Raw genomic sequence first — 21,541 nt, forward strand, 5'->3', positions numbered from 1 at the left:
AACACCATGCCCTCTACCTTAACCTCCTCCAACATGCATCTTCAACAATGACCCCATCTCCCCTGCCACCCTTTCCTATATCCTCACCAAAGACTCCATCTCATCACCCTCTTTTTTCAATCTTAGATCTTCTTCTTCGAACCCGCCTCCCTCTTCACCCTCCCCATCCACCCTCTTGCTACCAATCTCATCAATTGAGCTAACCTCATCAGATATGGGCAGCCCACCACCGCGACGACACCCTTGACCTCTCCGTGCTTCATGGTCTATGCCCATACCCTTACCCTTACCCTTCTTCCAAAACCGCCGAAGCCCCACATCACCTTCAGCACCAAGGGTGGGAGACAATATACTGGGCTAATAAATCTTTACGTCACTACGAGCTCCCACCCTACACCGCCTACGGGCTCCTAGTTGCTACCTCTAACTCCAAGTGATCCACACCATTGAGATCATGCAATTTGATGATTCCCATGTGGCCTTCCCCCTCGACATCTCCCCCCAGAAGCTGAAGAAGTATGCGGCTTCTTCTATTCAAAGTACCCCGACCACGCTGAGGACGATGAAAGCAATGACGACGATAAAAACGGCAGAGCTGGTCCTAGCAAGCCAACCATTGATCCCCCGCACCCTTGTCCCCCCTCATCAGATAGTAGTCTACTCCCTCGCTATTTCCCTCACCGGCAATAATAGCAAATACATCACCCTCCTAAAGCAAATCTGTCAGGTCACCATAACTGACATGAACGCAGGATGTGTGTGCTCATCAGACAACACTGGATGTGAAGGATGCTCGGGGGAGAGGAATGTCTGTATCCATGCGTCTGCCCATCCTCTCGAGGCACAATGTGACCAATCGCAATCCATACATGCTCCACAGAAGCATGCAAACCGTCGTGTGTAAATCGTGGGGGCCACCATGCACGTGCTCCTGATGGAATGTAAGCCCAAGGTGCCAGGTACTGTGTCACAATCATGAGAGGCTCTACGGTCAATCATGCCACCATCCACATGCCAAAAAAATCTCCTGAAAATTCGAGCATCACGTTTGGGATATGATGATGTTGCACTCCCACACAAATGTTGGGAGCACCACTCAGCTACATGGCCTGCATCTCTGAACCTCTCAGCATCCTGTCGCCGCAGCAGCAGCTGATGACGCCTAGGGCACGTTTCACACACACGCCCGCACCATCATGCTCTCCCTTCCCGTGTGACCAGTCTCAAAGAATGACCAAATCACTGGTTGGGATACTAGACTGCACATGCCACCTATAAAACAAAGTCTTAGTTATTGTTTTCTTTAAGATGTTCTAGTGAATTTAGTTTAATTGCGAATGTAAGAGAACCATAAGTACTACCTGTAGAGCCAATAGAATTGTCGTGTGACGACTTGAACTGTGTGCCACAACCATCCGACCAAACCCATCGCTGGCCATATATGATCCCACAATCTCGTTAAAAATCGTCATGGAGACGAAAATAGTGTTGCACAAAATGTGCATCATGTGAACGATCATCACTGATATAGAAATGATACTCTCGAATAATGACACGGGTCTCAGGGGTACTTGCTATCCTATCTACATGAGCCTCTGCATGTCGATAGCTAATGTTGACCATAATAGCAACCTAGTGAGGTAAGCAATACAGATGATTAGGACACAAAAAATCAAATAAGTAATATAGCTCAAACACGAAACAAATATTATTAAATATAACCATTACCTGCTCTGAGAAGTAATACTCAAATTGTATCTCCTGAAAAGGTGTGAAGGTGTAGTTCTCCGCAAAATCAATCACAAAGACGACCACACCAATAGGAAACTCTGCCAGGCATGCTCGGAACTGAGACGATCCTGCCACTTGGCACAATGACTGTGCCGTATATAGGGGTAGATCTGCTCCCTAAATGTGGCTGTGAAGTGACAACGTGGTGTATGTTTGTCCACGAGCTCCAACTTCCTAGACTGTCCACCACTCTGGAGCTGGTGTGTCACATACTCATAATGTTGCCATGGCACTATCTCTTGGTCACTTGCATCAAGATCTACCATCTGTAGATGTGCAAGTGAACCACATGATGTGCAATTGCTCTCCACACAAGGCATCCTATGGAATTGGGCATCCTCCGTGCGTGCACAAAAAAGAGAGTGGATGAAATCACGAGGACTACGAGGCAACTCTCTATGCCCACTAAGAGAACGGAACACATCATAAAAAATTTTAAACTCAACATGGTAGCGACAACAACATGTGTCACACTAACGTGAGTACCTCACAAACCAAGGCTTACATCCCTCAAATGACCTTTGCCCAATTTTAAGCTCTGGATACGAAGCCACAAACTAAGAATACAACTCTGTTTGGGTCATTTCAAGAAAGCAAGCACAGTGCTCAATGAACACTCCTCTTGTCACTCTCTTACGCAAAGCTTTCTTGAAAACTGGCGAGGCACGACAATTCTCCTCCCAAAAACTTTCTATCACGGCTCTAGTGGTTTCATCTAGTAGGCGATCATGCCTAGCTACACGACCACTACTCGCCCACAAAGCACCAACCTCATTGGCATCTAAACTTTGTCGTCTAATAGACCCAACTCTAAGTGCATGTGGCGCTATGGAAAGGATGCGAGATGTGGCACTCACCTTACCCTTCATTTGGGAGCTACTTATGGCTGCCACAATAGCCCGTCGAGCAGCCAAAGCGTCCGCAGAGTTCCTCTTCTTGTTAGCTATATAAGAATGACGAACACTTTGTAGCACCGCCATGCCAGCTCTCCTCTCTCTTCGACCTCCAATGTCAGAAAGCGCCCTGCAGTTGGCCATGTTGGGCAGATCGATCAAAGCATCAAGCACACATGCCTGTGAGATGAAGGCGTGAGGTCTTTGAAATAGGAATGGAAGATTGCATGGGCACGACGATATGCACCTGACTTTGATAGTTCTTTCCTATCCACCACACAATGGGCGCCCAAAGGAGGGGGGGTGGGTTCTTGTAGAAGAGAAGGGGACTCAGGAAGGGCAGGTTCATGTGGATTATCTAAACTAAGGGGTAGTGGGGGGGAAGAGGGCGGAGGGAGAGGAAGTGGAAGAGGAGAAGCAAGGCTTGGACCATCGCCAACGGAAGGTGTTGCTTGTGACGTGCTCTCCACTCTCTCTTTCTCTCACGAGCTACCCTTTTCCTCTCCTCCTCTTGAACTTGGTGGATGGGGGGAAGTCTAGTCCTATCACATTTCCGACTCCTACAACTTTGAGAACCCATTCTCAAGGAAGCTAAGAGATAAAAAATTATGAAGGTTCAATGATGGGATAGTACTAGAGATAAGTGTGGAATAGTACTAGAGATGTGTGATTATATAAGAAAAATAGGTTATCCACTTCAAATCTCATTGGATTTCCTATCTAAGATTGATTGGATAATTAAGATAAACATAAAGATAAATAAAGATAAACTATTATCCATTTAAAAATTAATATTATTAATTAAGATTGATTGGATAATTAAGATAAACATAAAGATAAATAAAGATAAACTATTATCCACTTAAAAATCAATATTATTAATAATATTTATTAACAAGTCTAAATATTTATCATTACTAGATATATAAATATATCTTTAAATTTATATTTTATTTTATAATTATATAACTATATTTTTTTATAATGTATTTTTTTAAAATTTATTAAAAGGTTTATTCTACACAAAATATTTTCAAGAAATATTAAACTTAAAAATTTATTTTTTAAAATTGAATAACATGAACTTTAAAAAAATATTATTGATCTAATTCTAAAATATAATCCTTTAAAATTAGTGATTTTAAATTCTTTTTTTAAATAAGTTATATATATTTTATTATTAAAAATTCTATATTCTATTTCTCTAAATTATTAAATTAACTTTTTGAAAAATATATTTTTGAAAAAAAAGGAGAGGTGGGAAGGAGGTGCGACGTGTCACATGCGTGCATGACACGTGGCATTCTCTTGACATGTGGCACTATTATGGTTGATGTGGCAATTCCATGATGTGGCATGCCATGTCACCAAGTGTAAGGTGGCATGCAAAGGTGGCAAGAATATGTGGCATTAATGATGACTAGGATGATGAGGTGGGGAGTCAACTAGGTTGACCATGTTGACATGGAGGGTGGAGGTGGCAAGGTGAGGTGGCAAGCTGCTTATGTGGATCCTCTCGAAGCTGATGTGGACATAAAGTGGCATGTATATTTTGTGCCTACCCAAGCCTCACACATGGAATGATATCTAAGCTTTGAAGTTTACCAAGCCTAGATTTCCAAACCTAACTAGGATTGGTTTTAGACTTGAAAAGGGGAGAGTGGACACAATATGCGAATTTTCATTTGGGAGGATTGAAAATGGACCTTCCCATACTCAAATTAAGCTAAAAAAATTTTAATAAATTCATGGCAACAAGCGTATTGATCCCTAGAGTTTTTAGATTGAAAGATTCAATATTTGATTTTCTAGAATTAAATTACAATTGATTTAATGGGTCTCAAACAGTCATAACAAATTTTCCAAAGTAAATCTATAAAAATCCAACCGTTAGATTTGTAATTTTACCTTATACCCACATTATACTAAATTTTTCCAATCTAATCATCACTAGATCCATACAATTTGATCATTTTAAATGGTAGATGTGGTGGGAGGACAAAATAGTATGTTTTTTAACAATTCTAATACCTTTTAAATAATATAGAAAATAGTAGAACACATCAAAAATTACTCGATAAATCAACTTAAGCTCTATGTTATTTGTATTTGTGATATGCAATTGTGATATGCAAAGTGGAAACATCATATGAGCACCCTTGAAGTGAAACTCCTTGGCTAACTAGGAGAGATTGGCTATTCTTCTTGAAAAAATGGTTGTTTTTCGGCTAAAGCCAAGGGCGCCCACTACATGAAACTAGATAACCTCATCTTGCAACCACCCCCCCACGTACCGAATGTCATACCTCAACATGCCCCACCACTTCCACAACAACTCTTCCCCTTTTCCCCTCACCATCCTCTACACCCCCTCACATTCCCTCTCCTCCTCCATCACCCACACCTCCTTCACCACCACCCACCCTCAATCTTCATCTAGGCCTCCCAAAGGACCTGAAGGAGATACCCTCAACATTAGCAAGGCCCCCACCCTTCCGTGACGCCACCCTCACCATTGTAACCTCTCCCACAACTTCTCCACCCCAATCACAATCATCATTTGACCTCCCTTCCCCCACACCCTTGGAGGAAGGATATATTCCCTCGCCACCCCCACAGGAGCAGGAAGAGATGGAGCCACCACTCAGCCCCCTCAACTAGCGTGACCCACTAGATCGCATGAAGTTTGAGCAGGCAACAATCAGTATCTTGCTCAATCGACAGCTCCAACACGCCCCAACCAGCAAGCTTATAGACTGACTAGACATCCACGTCCTTCGGCCTTATCACAACGCCAAACACGAGGACAACGTGGTGGTTACCAACAGCCCCCTTCCAATGCTCGCCCCATAACCTTCAAGCTCATGGGCGAGCAGCCCATTTGGCGTCTAAAGCCCTACATCTAGGAGCAATACTACAAGGCACCCCACAACTTGCGGATAAATCCTGCATACTTGCCTGTCCGCACACACGATGGGCTTAGGACTTATTCCAGAAGGAGCAGATAGTGAACCCCAAGCCAAAGTACAACTTTCCTTGGTTTGCCCCACCGACGTCCCAAAACCCATGCATAAAGGCCCCCATGTTGTTAAAAATGCATGCATTCATCGACCCCTATGATCAGGTCCCCAACCCAGCCATTGTGGCATCCATCCGCTTCTTCAGGTCCCCAACCGAGCCATTCTGGCAACCATCCACTTCTTCAACTTGATCATCACACTACTGGAAGCCTTTGCAGATTGGAACCACTTCTATGAGGGCAGCCAAAGCCTTGCCTTCGATCTCAACAAAGGCTTGACCTTGAAGCAATTATTCGGCTAGCACATCCAATGGATGCCCGCATGGTGCCTATAGACTTTTCTCAAGGGGGGGTGGGGGGTCACTCATAAATATGTAAGCATAGCACGTGGGTTCAACATAAGAGATTTTTAAAATATCTTTTTTACACATTTTTTACATACATAAGGGTACCATTTAAAGGGGGTATTCATAGGTTGAATAGAAAAAGGGTGTGTTTTATTCATGAAAAATTCATTGATAAGGGATTTTTAAAGTTGGCCTTGAACGCACGTGATAGAGAGGGTTTACATATAGTGAACCCCTCGAGAGACTTTTGAAGACATGATGGAGACTACATTTTGGACTAGCTACGAAGTCTTGCATCGATCCCCCCCGCATCCCAAATCGCAGTACAACTTCATCCAAGCTTATTCCATCTACTACTGCTGAGTCTCCTTGTGCCAGCTCCAAGGACAGATGTGAATTAGGAAGGGGGTATGCTACTCACACTGGTTAACATCATTTCTAAGAATGATTATACTTCTTCTAACTCATTTTTATGTAGCCACGCTAAGCGCTTCATGTAAAAGATATATGGGATGACTAAGCTTACGACTTGTGTAATGTCAACCACAAGAATAAGCCTAGGTGTACATAGAGCTCGGAAATCAGTTTTGGGCCCCCAATTGTTAAATGGGCGACCAACCATTGTAAAAAGAGAGATCATGTATATAGGTGGCTTATGAAATATGAAAAGAGACAATCCCCTTATCACAATTGAGTTTGCCTTCTCTCTCTCTTGTGGCTATGGTGGTAGGCTTGTGTTTCTTTATGCTTGCTTGCTTGATTGTGGTTGTGCACATGTAGGCGATGATTCTTATATGGCTTCCTCTTCTCCCTCTTCTTGTCTTCTCCTTGATATCACTCTTGCACAGAAAGGCATAGAGTATAGGTTGAGCTCTCCATAGCTCTCTTCCTCTTTGTTCACTACCTTGCTTGTGGAAGCTCCATTTGAGTGACACAAGTGGAGGTGGAGTGAGCCCCTAGCGGCCTCACATAGGGGACTTAACCCTCATTAGGGTTGGCTAAGTGCTAGCCCCCCAGAACCTACCCTTGCATGTTCTTCCTTCTCTTCTTCTCTCCCTCTCTTGTGTAAGGTAGCATGTTTGATTTGGTGAACAGTTGTCCTCGTCATCGTCCCTACATTGCTCTTCCTCATCTTTGTATATAAACATTCGGGGGGATAAAAGATAGCAAATCTTGCACAAGATTGAAGCCAAACATAGTTTTCATTACTTATCATTGACGAAGTATATCTCGAACTATGGCAACAAAAAGTAATCCCTTATCATAGGCAAAAACAACTAAACCCTTATTATAGGCAAAACACAAGGATAACAAAATAAAAGTCCAGGGAGAGTTGGCATTGAATCAAGATCCTCATCATCATCTTTGCTAAATACTCTCACAAATTCTGATTATTGTCACCCCTTTGCGCCTTTAGTTGCCTCTACTCTCACATTTCCATTGTGTTTTGGTTGCACATGAACACGCTTTTTTGTAGTAACTTAATCCTATTATACAATTTAGAAAAAACAAAGATTAATGGGTTTAGGAATATATTTAATTGCCATACTAACCAACAAGGTCCTCCAAAAATAATAATAAATCCTTCTTCTTACACCCTTTCAAAGAGAGCTTGTATACCCCATTGTAATGCAAAATCGTATTCATCTTGTGTAGGGGAGTGGTCCACTGTTTCAAACAAATAGACATTGATTTAATGTTATTATAAGGTAATCTTTATTTCTTAAAATATAAGATGCAATTTAAGGTAGAATACTTACAAAGACTCTTGGGATATCTACTGCACATCGTGCTGCAAATTGTTTGCCATCTATCCATGCATAAACATAAAAACTTACAAAGACTCTTGCAAGTTGTTTGCCATCTACCCATGCATAAACATAAAAACTTAAAACTCATATGCATAAGACTATATGTCGTAGAGCTCTGTTTATGAATTAGCCTAAACTATGCATAGAGTTCTCTTTATGCATAAGCCTAAACTATGCACATAGCTCTCTTTATGCATAAGCCCAAACTCCTATGCATAAGACTATCTGTCATAGAGCTCTCTTTGTGCATAAGCCTAAAACCGGTTGCAAGCTCTTTGCTCTATGCTCTATGCTCTATGCTCTATGCTCTATGCTCTATTCTCTATGCATGCATATCATTATGCATTCTCTCATTATGCACAAGAACCATTACGTATAAAGCCTAATCCCATAGAGCATAGAGCATAGAGCATAGATCTTGCATACTCTATGCATGCATACTCTATACTCTATGTATGCATAGATCTTTCATACTCCATGCATAAGCCTAAAATCCTATGTATTAAACTTGTGTCTTAGAGCTATGTTTATGCATAAGCCTACATTGAGTCTCTCTCTCTCTCTCTCTCTCTCTCTCACACACACACACACACACACACACACATGCATGCACATGCAAGTGTAGGTGCATGTGCACACATATACACACACACATGGGACACATGTTTGTATGCACATGCACACATACACATAGTAAACTCTCTTCATATACACTATAAAGCAAGATTAGAGAAGCCACAGAGAACGTGAGGGTAGAATGTAAGAATGGAAAGTGGACAGCCCTTCGTGAACGGTAGCCTCAATCATGAGTTTCAAACCTCAAAATTGAAAAACCCTCAATCTTTGAATGATGAATCTCCGAGCCATGACAATCCCTTGAGTCCCTAACTCTCAATCTTTGATTGATGAATATCCGAGCCATGACAATCCCTTAAACAACTAGTAGGATTTTCATTTTGCTTATGAACACTGAGTCCCTAACTAATGTATTACTAATGACTTATACGTGATCCCAGAGGTCATATTTGAACTCCGTGGACATTTAACAAATCCCTCTCTCACTTTTTGTTTGTTTGTCTATCTCTCTCTCAGCGCGCAGAGACACCCACACACACAAAGAGACACACACAAAAGGAAGACATTACAAAGTTTTAAAATACCAAAAAATCCTTAAGGGCTACACATTAAAAAAACAAATAAAAGTAAAGATAGCTAGATGTGGATGCCCAACTTTAGATGTGAAATTTTTTTTTTTTTTTAAAGATGTGGATGTACATAATGCTCAGCAGGGTTACATATTTTGTGCCAAGGATGCACAAGGCAGACCAAGGTGTTTCAATTGCAACAAGTATGGACATGTTGCCAAGTATTGCAGGTCTCCCAAACGTCCCCGCCCAAATGTACAAAATGTTCTGGTCGTCGGGGGTTTGGATGCGGCGGCCATGTTAGGCGCAATTCTGGAAAATTAATGAGCGATTGGGTTCTGGAAGAGGCCCGCCTGCATGTCCAAGCCACTCAAGCCTCCAAAACTTTAGTTTGAACAGTTTTAGCTCTAATTTACAATACAGATGTTGAGGTTTTGCTGGATACATGTAGGTCATTTTCCTCCATCAGCAATCAATTGGTGGAGCAGTAGTTGCAGGTGCCAATTACTTCATCTCCAAAGAGATCTTTGTTCTTTTTGGTGATCACACACAGGTATACAAATCGAGTGTCGTGGTTGATGTTCCTTTGCAGATGGTGTATACTATGTTCTACCAGAAGTGTTATGTCTTGCCAAGGAAATTATTCAAAGCCAAGCTTCTATAACAAATGCACTGAGTCCAGCATGTGATCAGAACAGGGGATTAGAAACCGCGGTCCCCGAAGGAGAACCAACTGAAAGAGGAGGCTGTGCAAGATATGCTCCAAAGAGGTGTCATCAAACCGTTTCAAAGCCCTTGGGCATCACAGCTCCATTTAGTGAAAAAGCCAAATGAAGATTATTGGTTTTTTTGCATCAATTTTCATCCCTTAAGTAAATTCACTATACATGATGTTTATCCGATGCCCAGATTGGATGATTTATTGGATGAGTTGGGCCAATTTGTGTACTTCACATCTTTAGAAATTTAGCCTCAAGCTACTGGCAGATACCACTTGATCCCCGAGATGCACAGAAAATAGCTTTTCGGGCATCCAATGATTGTTTGAATTCGTGGTCATGCCATTTGGGTTGTCATATGCTCCCAACACATTCCAGAGGTTAGTTAATACAATATTTTTAGACCTAGCCAGTAGAAAAGTGTTAGTGGTGTATTTGGATGATATCATGATTCATACCAAGACATGCGTGGAACGCGTTGAGGTGATCATGGAAGTGTTGAAGAGAATGCAAAAGTTCAATTTAAAGCTATAGTTCAAGAAGTGCATATGGACAAGAACAAAGTTGAAATTTTGGGTCTCATTATTTCTCATCAAGGGGTACAAATTGATCCAGAAAAGATCTTAGTTATTCAAGGGTTTCCTCAGCCCAAAAATTTTAAACAGTTACAAAGGTTCATTAGGATGTTGAATTTCTCCTATAACTACGTAGTGTATTGAAAACACTCAAATAGCTATTGTGTTCATTACATAAGCTGTCATTATATTGTCATGGTCTGGAATTAGCGATCCATGATTCCTAATATGTAAAAAGTCTTGAATGCATCATGAGCTAACTATAGAAAGGCTGGGGCTGTTCAAGGCTGATTCTAACGCTAGAAATAGAGCAAAGAGAGGCGGACCTCGGTATAATGGTGACGACGATGAGGCTTTCTTCACTTGTCAAATTCAAGCGACCTACGATGGGATGCAAGCCGGAGAGACATGTGGATCTGGTTGGCGATGGTAGAATTACTCACAAACTGTGGGAGTATTGAGAAAGAGCCTGCATATTCTGCACATCCAAGAGTAGTGAGCTCATCTGCAGTTGGCAAATTGACAAACACATCAAACCTAGCTTCCATGCCCCGTTCCTTGAATCCCCTCAAACACAAGAGTTTCATGGCCACCCCTTAATGATGCCTCTGTCAATAAGCTTGATTTTGCCTGAACTGGTCTGATCACCACTAAAGAGCATGGTTGAGAGAGAATCTCTCCTTGTCTGCACAAATTGGCTCCCTCAGGGAGCACAGCTGTAGAGGCTCGGGTACTGCATTCGCTCATGGATTATCCACTTGTTCATAGGTATAACCAAGCTTTGCACTGTCAAGAGAGTCTCTCACCCTCACATGAACAAGCCGAGCATCCTCATTGTAGAAAGAGAATCCAGAGTCTAAGTAGTCAGGGTCATCAATGTCTGTGTTGTTTGGGGTTTTTCAGAAATTTAGTTATATGCCCTTCCAATCTCTTCATAAAGAAAAGCTAGTTAAAGAAAATTCTTTCATCAAAAGAAAAAATAGGCATACCCTTCAAATTCTAGGCCTGCATTGAATCCTTCAAATTCTTGGCAGCTTGGTCCTGACCACTGTTTTTTTCCAATGCGTCCGTTTCACATTCCATACTCCTACCCACGTCTGCGTCCGTACATGTCCGTTTGGATATTCCGTACGGTGCCCTAAATGTTGGGTCGTTTGGGTTTTTGGTCTGCCCGGCGCGCTGACAATGATTTGACGCTTTCCCTGCACGGCTGCGTGTACCCGACGGTGGACTATTGTGACCTGTCTCGCCTCAGGCCTGTACCCGGTTGCTTTGGTGGATGATATGGGTGGAGATGTATCTCAGGGTGCAGGGTCCGCATCAATGGGCACACAGGGAAGTGCACAAGTTAGTGGTAGTGCAAATGTTGGGTCATCATGTAAGAAGAGAAAGATGTCTAAAGGGAAGGGGGAGTTGGCAAATGCATGGAATGTACAAGCAAGAAAGCAAGCAACCATTGCAGTGCGCAGATTCTTTTATGTAGAGGACATTCCCCATTGGAAAGTGAGGAGTTCTTACTTTTTGGAGATGGTGAAGGCAATTGGACATGCTGGTCCTTCTTATGTGCCTCCATCTTACCATTGCTTGCGCACCACTAAGTTAGTGGATGAGGTCAAATGCATTGATCATGAGATCATGGGTGTGCGCGAGAAATGGAAAAAATATGGATGCACCATTGTTTCTAATGGATGGTCAGACACTAGGCGCAAGCCTATCATAAATTTTCTTGCATGCTCCATTCATGGCACTGCATTTTTGAAATCTGTGGACACATCTGGGGAGTTCAAGTCAGGGGAGTTTATTTTTCAGCATTTAAAGCAGATTATCATTGAGGTTGGCCCAGCAAATGTTGTGCAAGTATGCATGGATAATGTATCGAATTGCGTTCGGGCTGGGGAATTGGTTGAGCAAGAGTGGCCGACCATTTTCTACACTAGATGTGCATGCCATTGCTTGGACCTCTTGTTTGAGGACATTGGCAAAATTTCTTGGGTTGCAAAAGTGCTAAACCAAGCAACTCAAGTTATCACATTTGTCACAAGGAAGTCCACAGTGTTGGCATTGTTTAGAAAACTCAGCAACAAGAAGGACTTGGTGAAGCCTTCTACAACTCGGTTTGCCTACTTTTTTATTATGCTAGTTACTCTCTTGGATGAAGATGTATGCAGGGTGTGCGCAAGCTAATGATTGATGATAAATTTATAAAAATGAAGGCATCAAAGACCCCTCAGGCAATTGAGGTGTCAGACATTGTGTTCTCTGCATCTTTTTGGCAAGAGGCAAGAACCATTGTCAAGATATGTGCTCCCATTTTGAAGATTCTCCGCTTGGCTGACAGGGAAGGAGCCACCATGGGCCTCATGTATGAGCTTATAGATCGTATGGTAGAGAAAGTGCAAAACATGCAAGGCATTGAGGCCAATAAGATAAAAGAGATCAAAGATCTATGCATTGGTAGATGGGGAATGATGCACACACCATTGCATGCTGTGGACTATATCTTGCACCCTGTATGGAAGGGAAAAGAGCAAGATAGTGACTCAGAGGTGCATGATGGATGGATGACATTGTTGGAAAAATACACTAAGGGTGATTTGGCCTTGCAAGGAGATCTCATTGATGAGCTGGACAAGTATAAGCAAGAAAGCGGCACGTTTGCTCTTCCCATTGCAAAAGATGAGAAAAGAATGCAAGAGGGTGTGAAATGGTGGGAGACATTTGGGACTTGTACACCCAAATTACAAGCTCTTGCACTTAGGGTGCTTTCTCAAGGCACTAGAATTTGAAGGTTGGAGGACCATTCCAAGGGGGTCAAAACCTTCATAAGAAGGGTAAAAATAAAATTAACCTTCAAAAGAAGGGAAGGGTTTTCGGAAATTTAGTTATATGCCCTTCCAATCTCTTCATAAAGAAAAGCTAGTTAAAGAAAAGTCTTTCAAAAGAAAAAATAGGCGTACCCTTCAAATTCTAGGCCTGCATTGAATCCTTTGAGCCATGAGTCCTGTCCTACACTCCTGAAATTTGAATGCTCGTAACATTTTTTTTCGCAGTACTCCTATCCTGAGTGTACTCTTGAATCAAATTGAAACATTTTATAACTAAAATATATAGCAAATGAATCCATAAAATAAGGGCAATGAAAAATCTTAGGCATTTTTTCAAAATTCTACCCGATAAAAATACACTAAGTTCCCTTTTTTTATCCGATTCCATTAATTTCCTCTATTTTTCAGTACAATTGCTGGCTATGATTTACAATCCAAATATTTACTCTCTTTTTTATTAAAAAAATTCTCGCTACAATTTGAGCATTGACCATTCATTCGGAAACGTGTTTGAGCACTCCTCCAAAAAAGTCTTAAATTTCATGACGTAGGTACTAGGTAGGTAGTCCCAAAGAAATATTTAAAATATTTTTTTTGCAGGCTTTGATGTTGTTGGTTCCTTTATGCTACTGTATTTGGAACTTTATGACTTATATATTATTTATCTATATATATATATAACTCTTTTCAAGTTATTAGTAAAACGAATCCATCAATCTCTCTCTTGACTCATGAGACTGGTGTATGGTAAAATCAAACCATCAATCTCTTTCTCTCTCTCTCTCTCTCCACACACACACACACATTTACAAGGTGGGAGCAGAGGTAGTGTTGGAAAACTTATTTATAAACTTTACATGAATCCTTTTCACCATGCATGCATTAAAAAGACAATCATAATTATATCACCCCCATGCATGATATAGGACAAAGTTGGATAGTCAGGTGCTGGGGGTGATACATGATGTATTTTTTTAACACTATTGGTTTTATACTCAATACATGCATAAAGTGCTTTATGCACGCTCTCTTTGAGAATGCATAGAGTATAAAGCATGCTTTATGCATGCATAGAGCTTGCATACTCTATGCATACATAAAGAGAGCATGCATAGAGTATGCAAGCTCTATACTCTCTTTATGCATGCATAGAATATAGAGTATGCATGCTCTCTAGACTAGGCTTTATCTATAATGGCTATTATGCATAATGAGAAGAGCTTTATGCATGTATAAAGCGTATGTATGCTCTACACATGCATAGAGTATGCAAGCTCTAAGCTCTATGCTCTATGCTCTATGCTCTATGCTCTATGCTCTATGCTCTATGCTCCATGTTCCATGCTCTATGCTCTATGCTCTATGCATGCTCTCTAGATTAGGCTTTATACATAATGGTTGTTATGCATAATGATATGTATGCATAGAGCATATTTATTGTGTGAGAGTGATATCGAGAGAGAGAGAGAGAGAGAGAGAGAGTATGTGTGAGAGGAAGAAAGATGAGACAAAGTTGTGTGTGTGTGAGTGAGTGAGAGACAGAGAGAGAGAGAGAGGTTAGTTGGTGACTTGGTGTGTGAGCTAGAGAGTAATAGAGATATAGGTGCTTTAATGTGTGTGTGTGTGTGTGTGTGTGTGTGTGTGTGTAGAGTCTAGACCAGGTCGTTCTCTAATAATATGGAATCGATAGGATATTAAGTGACATAGGTTGTGTGTGTGTAAGGTAGATATGAGTTGTGTGTTTAAGCTAGAGATGGGTTGTGTGTGTAAGATAGAGATGGGTGTGTGAGGCATAGGACATGGAAGATAGGTTTGATGTGTTTGTCAACTTGCCAAACTACAGATGACATCACTACTCTTGCATGTGTAGAATATCTAGGCTCTTTTTCCATACTTCCATAGTTTGTGAGCAATTCTACCATCACCAACCTGATCTCCATGTCTCTCTGGCTTGCATCTCTTGATCCCATCATATGTCACTTTAAATTTGAGAAGTGAAGACCGAATAAGAAATCCTCATCATCACCATAATATCGAGATCTACCTCTTTTTCCTCAATTTCTAGCATTAGAATCAACCTTGAATAGACCTAACCTTTCTATATAAGTTAGCTCATACATTGTTATGTGGGTGAACTTTCTTGAGAATTTAAAATTGTACCCAATCTAGCATCAACAAGGGGGAGCATTGAAATGAGTGATGCTAGAGTGCCAAGTCACCTAGTTATCCCACATGAGCTAACATAGCTTTGTTGTACTCTCCTCATATAAAAGGGGTTCATTTCAAGCAATGAAAAATATAGCAAGCTCTCAAGCCTCTCTCTATGAGTACAAGTATCAATCTTTTAACCTAATTGTGCTTGAGTCTTAAGCTAAATTAGCTTAGTTCATTCATTATGTTTGAGTTGAAGGGATAGATGCTTTGTCTGAGTTGGCCATTGACACAGATGGTAGATTTTTGTGTAGAGGGGCTTCCGAGAGGAAGAGGCTTGTAGCATTTTGTGTTCAACATCATAGAAATCCCTTAGGTTTGGATCCTCTTTCTTGTAATATGTTATAGTCAACTTTATGTCATTGACCATCATGATGACCCTGTCGTTAGCAAAGCATAGTGGTGCTTGGGCTACAATAGTCCATTTATACCTCAAGATCAAATTTGCTTCCAACACATACTCAACTACAAAAAACTTACAAGTAAGGGGGTTAGATTATTTATACATTGTTTGTTCAAAGTACCCCAAACATGGCATGTTCATGTCTTTTGTGAATCGAATTCTTTCAAGATGAGCCTTTTGTGTTGATTGACCTAACAAATCCCATAAGTCGAGGGTCATGAGATTGTGTTCTCATCGTATTATAAATTTCAAATCCAACCATAACTCTTGGGATATTCTGAGTAAGATATGTTAGGAGTTCTAGCTCCTCTAAGGTCTCTTCCTCTTGTAAGAGCAATTTCACAATGCCTGTAGGAGTGTTCAAGGTGACTGTTTGCATGGCTTCATCAATTGAATACCACGAGTCACGTGCCCAAGTTCCACCAAGGATGACATCATATTCAAGAAAATTTGGGGTTACATGGAGGTCAAATTCTATAATTTGACCGACTGTTTGAGTAGCATAGCTAAAGCAACCTGGAACTTCAATGTTTTCTCCATTGGCACCTACTGCAAAAGAATTTTCTTTAGGGATGATTGTAGGTTGACCCAATGATACCCAAGTGCCTATTGTCACAAGGTTATGTCTTGCTCGAGGGCTAATCAAGGTGAGTTTGCGCTTAACCTTATTTCCCATATAGGGAAATCCAACCATACCATGATAGAATCCTCAAGCAGAACCATGTATGTTTCAATTTTTGTTCCAGCTTCGATATCCGTTTTAGTTTCGTATTCCCATCCACACTTTCATCCTCTTTTTGTGACTCTTAGTTTTTTCAAGAGTTCCCAATGTGTACAATGGTACCTTAGGTCCACTAACCATTTTAAATGAGGTCTATTTGGAAACTTGCAAATCTTGATAGTCATGTTCTATGTAGCTCTTGAGATCTTGGTATAACTCATGTGGTTAGACTTTAAAGGTGCAAGGGTTGAAGCTATGCTAGCCTCACCTCGAGAGAAGAGTAGTCCTCCAAATGAGGATTTGAGAGACTACTTAAATTTTGTAAGGGATTCATCAAATTTCTCACGTGCTTTTTTCAACTACATCATTCATGCAATCTTCCTCTGTTGACTCTTCTTAGCTTGATGACTACGTCTTCCTCTTGAAAGGGAAAGCGATACTTCTCCGATTTTTATATTTTGGTTACTTTTTTAGGTCTGACATTATGAGGTTCAATCACAACCAGTGATCCTGGTGACACTCAACAATGCTAAGCATGCTCTCTTGAGCTTGCTTTTTTCATTCCTCATATGTCAAGTGATCATGGTTGTTTAATTTGGTGTGGTTAGATGGGTTCTAGTTTCTTGATTGGACTGTGAGGTGCATTGAGTGACAAATCAAAACTTATTTCATCCTCACTAAGTGACGTACTAGAACTTGTTTCATCTTTTGACTTTCTTTAATTGTCAGGTTTTCATTATGTTTGCCCATGCAATGAGAACGAGCTTTCTTTCTGGCTTTTGTATCATGTGTAGCACATGTGGGTTTTATGATTTCAGGGGTAGCTTTTGCGTTGGATGCATTGGCATCATGTGTAGGTTTTGGCTCTTTTGGGGTTAAGTCTTCCATAAGCTCCTTTTTCTTATCTTTTATTTTAACCTTGGTTTCAATAGTTTGTTGGCCCTTGTTCTTCTTGTGTTTAGAAGATTTTGTTTCATCTTTTGGTTTCTGTTTTAAAACATGATCCTCTAGCCATTTTAAAGTGTGTTCTTTTTCATTTTCTTTTACTATTTCTCGTGCCTTGGCTTGCAAAGCATGTAAGCACATTCAAGGGCACCGTAGACAATTGCCCATTTTGCACACTCAAGATGTTAAATGTTGTACCTTGCGAGGTAGGTTGCACTAAATGTGATCGAAATAAATGTTGCAAAGTACTTTTCTTGGAACATGTGATCGATGCAACAATATTTACATATGGGTTGCAAAGTGTCAGCAGTGACTGTGGGAATGGAAGTATTCCAAACTGTGTTGTTTGCCACTTTGTAGATTGGGTCCCAACGTCCCCCCCCCCCCCCCCCCAAGCATGTGCCAAAAGCATCTCCACTTGAGTATTTTTATTCCATCAAAAATAGATTACATGGCTATTTTAACCCAAGCTTCTCTACAAGCTTTCTTTTTACAAAAATTGGATAGTAAAATATTTTAAAAATCTCACCCATATGACAAAAACTCATGAGAAAATCCATCTTATGCTCCTGGACTACACTAACATGCATCCTATTGCATAGTTGGATGTATCGGTGGGTACATTGAAAGATTATACTATAGTTGGTATGCATTAACATGTACTAGATTTACTAGAAATTGAAACATGTCAAAGTATACTCTAAAGCCACACACACACACACGCACACACGCACGCACGCATGTACGCATGCATGCATAATGAGAGAGAGAGAAAGAGAGAGAGAGAGAGAGAGAGAGAGAGAGAGAGAGAGAGAGAGAGTAAACACATTGGACGCCCCCACATCTTCTACAAAACATCTCTCTAATAAGAAAGTAGATGCCAAGTGTTTTGAGTGGAGCCCGGCATGCCCCACAATAGAAAGGTAGGCACCTGAAATGGATTCCAAGCTGGATCCTAGCATGCCCTTCTTTTTTACTGTTACAGGAGCCCTTTTGGTTTCCCTAGTCAAGAAGGGGTGTTTTCTTATCTTTCATAGGAAAGGGCATTCTTATTGCCAGTGGCTCGTCATGTGAAGACGCGGGGAAGAACTATTGCCCCTTTCCCTTGCAAGGAGGAAGGTCTTTTTTAGAATATAGTGGCCCCAAGAGTGATACAAATAAAGAAAGCATGCCATCTTTCTCTCTCTCTCTCTCTCTCACACAAACACACACACACACACGCATGTACGGATGCATGCATGCACACACACACACACACACTAGTAGGGGGCTGTTCACACGAAAGTAGTTGGCATCCCTCTAGTGGGTGGCTAGCAGGGAGGTGATAGGGGGAGTTCAGGCCACGCATGCCTTATTCCCCAGCTAGTCACCTCTAGTGTGGGTGACATTTTATTTAGTCTTTTTTAAATTTGAATGGTCACGTTTAGAAGGTGAAAGCGAGAAGATGAAGGCGAGAAGGTGAAGGGTCTTGATGAGCGAACTGCCTTTAGCTGGTTTTGCTGGCTGATGGTAGATGTAACTACTCGTTTCAAACTGGAGTTCAGTACATGCATCCGTGTTAAACAATAGCTGGCATCGTGAACTATTAATAGGACCCCCACAGTGGACGACCAGTTAGCCTCTGTTAACCCAATTCTAGGGTAAAAAGATCTACCGCCATTATCTTACATCAAGGAGTTACGATAGATACACCAAAGGGTCATACATTCAAGATATGAAGCAATAGTGTCCAAAGCTACAACTTGGATGGACACCCGTAATGGTGTGACAGAGTATTATGGCAATTCCTGCTTCAAGAGAGTGTGGTAGCAAGTTAGGATAAAGTCCTAAGTGATGTACTTTCTGGTTATATTTTCTGGTTATGTTATGAAAGTAGTCATTGTAATAGCATTATGCCTCTTATAAGCCTAAAGTGCCCGATCGGTCATAGTTTAAGTGAGTGTGAACACTTATGGCCATGTATATAAGTGAATATCTCTCATAATACAATATACTCTCCCGTTGTGCAATTGAGTCTTGCTCTTGCTAATCTCTCGTGTGTGTGATTGAAGTGAGGTGAGAGGAGAGACGAGTACCCGTAGTGCAACGCGTCGGTGTGACAAAGCTCGCGAGAGGCACGGTGGAATTACTTCTGAAGGAGTTGTAGAGCTTGGAGACCTCAAGGGTTACGAGCTCGGCCATTGGAAAGATCCTCACAACAGTTGCGGTTCACTAGGTAATCTCTTTTTGGATGTGTTTCAAGGAGGGTTACAGTGAGCCATAACATTTTTGGCGCCGCTATCGGGGAACCATACCTTGGCTTAATCTACGTATTACCCATTGCCCATTATCTTGATTAATGGTTTTCCATGAAAAAGATGTGGATTTGGTGATTTGGTGTAGAATAGCTATCTTTTTTGTTTTTGAAAAGAATGTTTTTTGCTTAATTTTTAGCTTAATTTATTGTTTTGGTTGTTGTTATTGTGATTTTTCATGTTCTTAGGGCTTGCACATAGATTGTATTAGGCTTAGTTTGCATCCATTGCATCAAACAATACAATAGAATGCAATTTTTAGTGAATGTCAGCTCTCTTTAGTGTTAAACATAGAACTAAGATCATTAATTTTAGTTTAATTGTGTGTTTGTTGTTGAAATTGTTTAGATTAGAGTGTTAGCAAGCATTAAGAATAGCTTAATCTTTCAAAAAATTTCTTAAAACCATAAAAAAACCCTTGAATTTGACTAATTTCTCTTAATAGAGTGGTTTTTGTCATTAAGGGTGATTAATCTTGTTCAAGAGGCAAAAAAAAAAAAAAAGAAAATGTGTTAATTGGAGTCTAAATTGATCATATGAGTAGTCGAAATTGGTGTTTTTGAGCTTTTTAAGAGCATCAAAACACTTAATTACATCAATTTTTCATTAATTGAAGAAATTTGACTCTCTTTGCTTAATTTTTCCTTAAAAGGGGAGACCATAATTAAGAGTCTAATTAATCTCCTATTTTAGATTAATTTACACAGTTGTTGATGCACAAAGATTAGTATTCCCTTGCTCTATCCAATGATGTGCTCAATTGTTTGAATTAATTAGAGATTAGTGGTTAATTAGAGTCCTTGATTAGTGTAAAAGAGTGAAAGAATTAATCTTGGATTAATTTTTAATCACTTTTTTACATAACTCATTAAGGATAATGAGCATTCAATGAGTAGATGCTCATGAATTGTCAAATTATCCAGGGGTGTCATTAAAGGTTGACTTTTTTTATTCCCACTTACCTTTTTGGAAAAATGCCCATATCTCTTTCATTTTAAATTCAAAAAATATTTCTCCCAAAAAGAAAAATTCGTATTTCCTACTATAAAAAATAAAATAAAATTGAATTTAATATTTTCGTGAAGTCCATCCGGTTCACGGAGTGAACTATTTTCTACAACTTCACAGCCCGAGGATTCATGCCCTTGGAAATCGTGCCAAAAAAATCGAATTTAATATTTCCGTGAAGTCTGGTTCACAACGTGAACCATTTTCTATAACTTCACGGCCTAAGGATTCACGCCCTTGCGAACCGTATCCAAAAAAATCTAATTTAATATTTTTGTGAAGTCCGATTCACGACGTGAACTATTTTCTAAAACTTCACGGCCTAAGGGTTCATGCCCTCGAGAACCGTGCCCCAAAAAAATAAATCGAATTTAATATTTCTGTGAAGTCCGGTTCACGGCGTGAACCATTTTCTACAACTTCACGGCCTAAGGATTCACACCCTCGAGAACCGCAGAAAAGAAAAACAAATTTGATTTTTTCGTGAAGTCCGGTTTATGGCGTGAACTGATAAGGGTTCACGATGTGAGACCCTTCGTTTACGCGACAAAAAAAAAAACGAATTTAACCTTTTCATGAAATCTGATTCATGGCATGAATCAAGAAGGGTTTACGACACGAGACCCTTTGTTCACGCAACCCAAAAAAAATCAGTTAAAATTTATAAAATCTGTGAAGTTCGCTTCACAGCGTAAAAAGGGGTCCGTCGGCCAAAAAAACAAACACCCCTGTTTGGAGGCCCGTGGGCCATATCTCCTAAACCGTATATCCGATGAAAGCACTCTAGGGCTCATCAAAAATTTGACATTGAGCTCTTCGACTTTAGATGTGGCC

At 40.5% G+C, this 21,541-nt stretch overlaps 1 pseudogene; it reads left to right on the top strand.

Annotated features, from left to right (window-relative positions):
* The first annotated feature begins 11,623 nt into the window (after positions 1–11,623).
* On the top strand, positions 11,624–13,086 carry LOC147611954 (uncharacterized; annotated as a pseudogene).
* The last annotated feature ends 8,455 nt before the right edge of the window (positions 13,087–21,541 follow it).

This window comes from Cibotium barometz, chromosome 46 (assembly GCF_041138505.1).
Source record: "Cibotium barometz isolate CiBa-2024 chromosome 46, ASM4113850v1, whole genome shotgun sequence".
Lineage (NCBI taxonomy): Eukaryota > Viridiplantae > Streptophyta > Polypodiopsida > Cyatheales > Cibotiaceae > Cibotium > Cibotium barometz.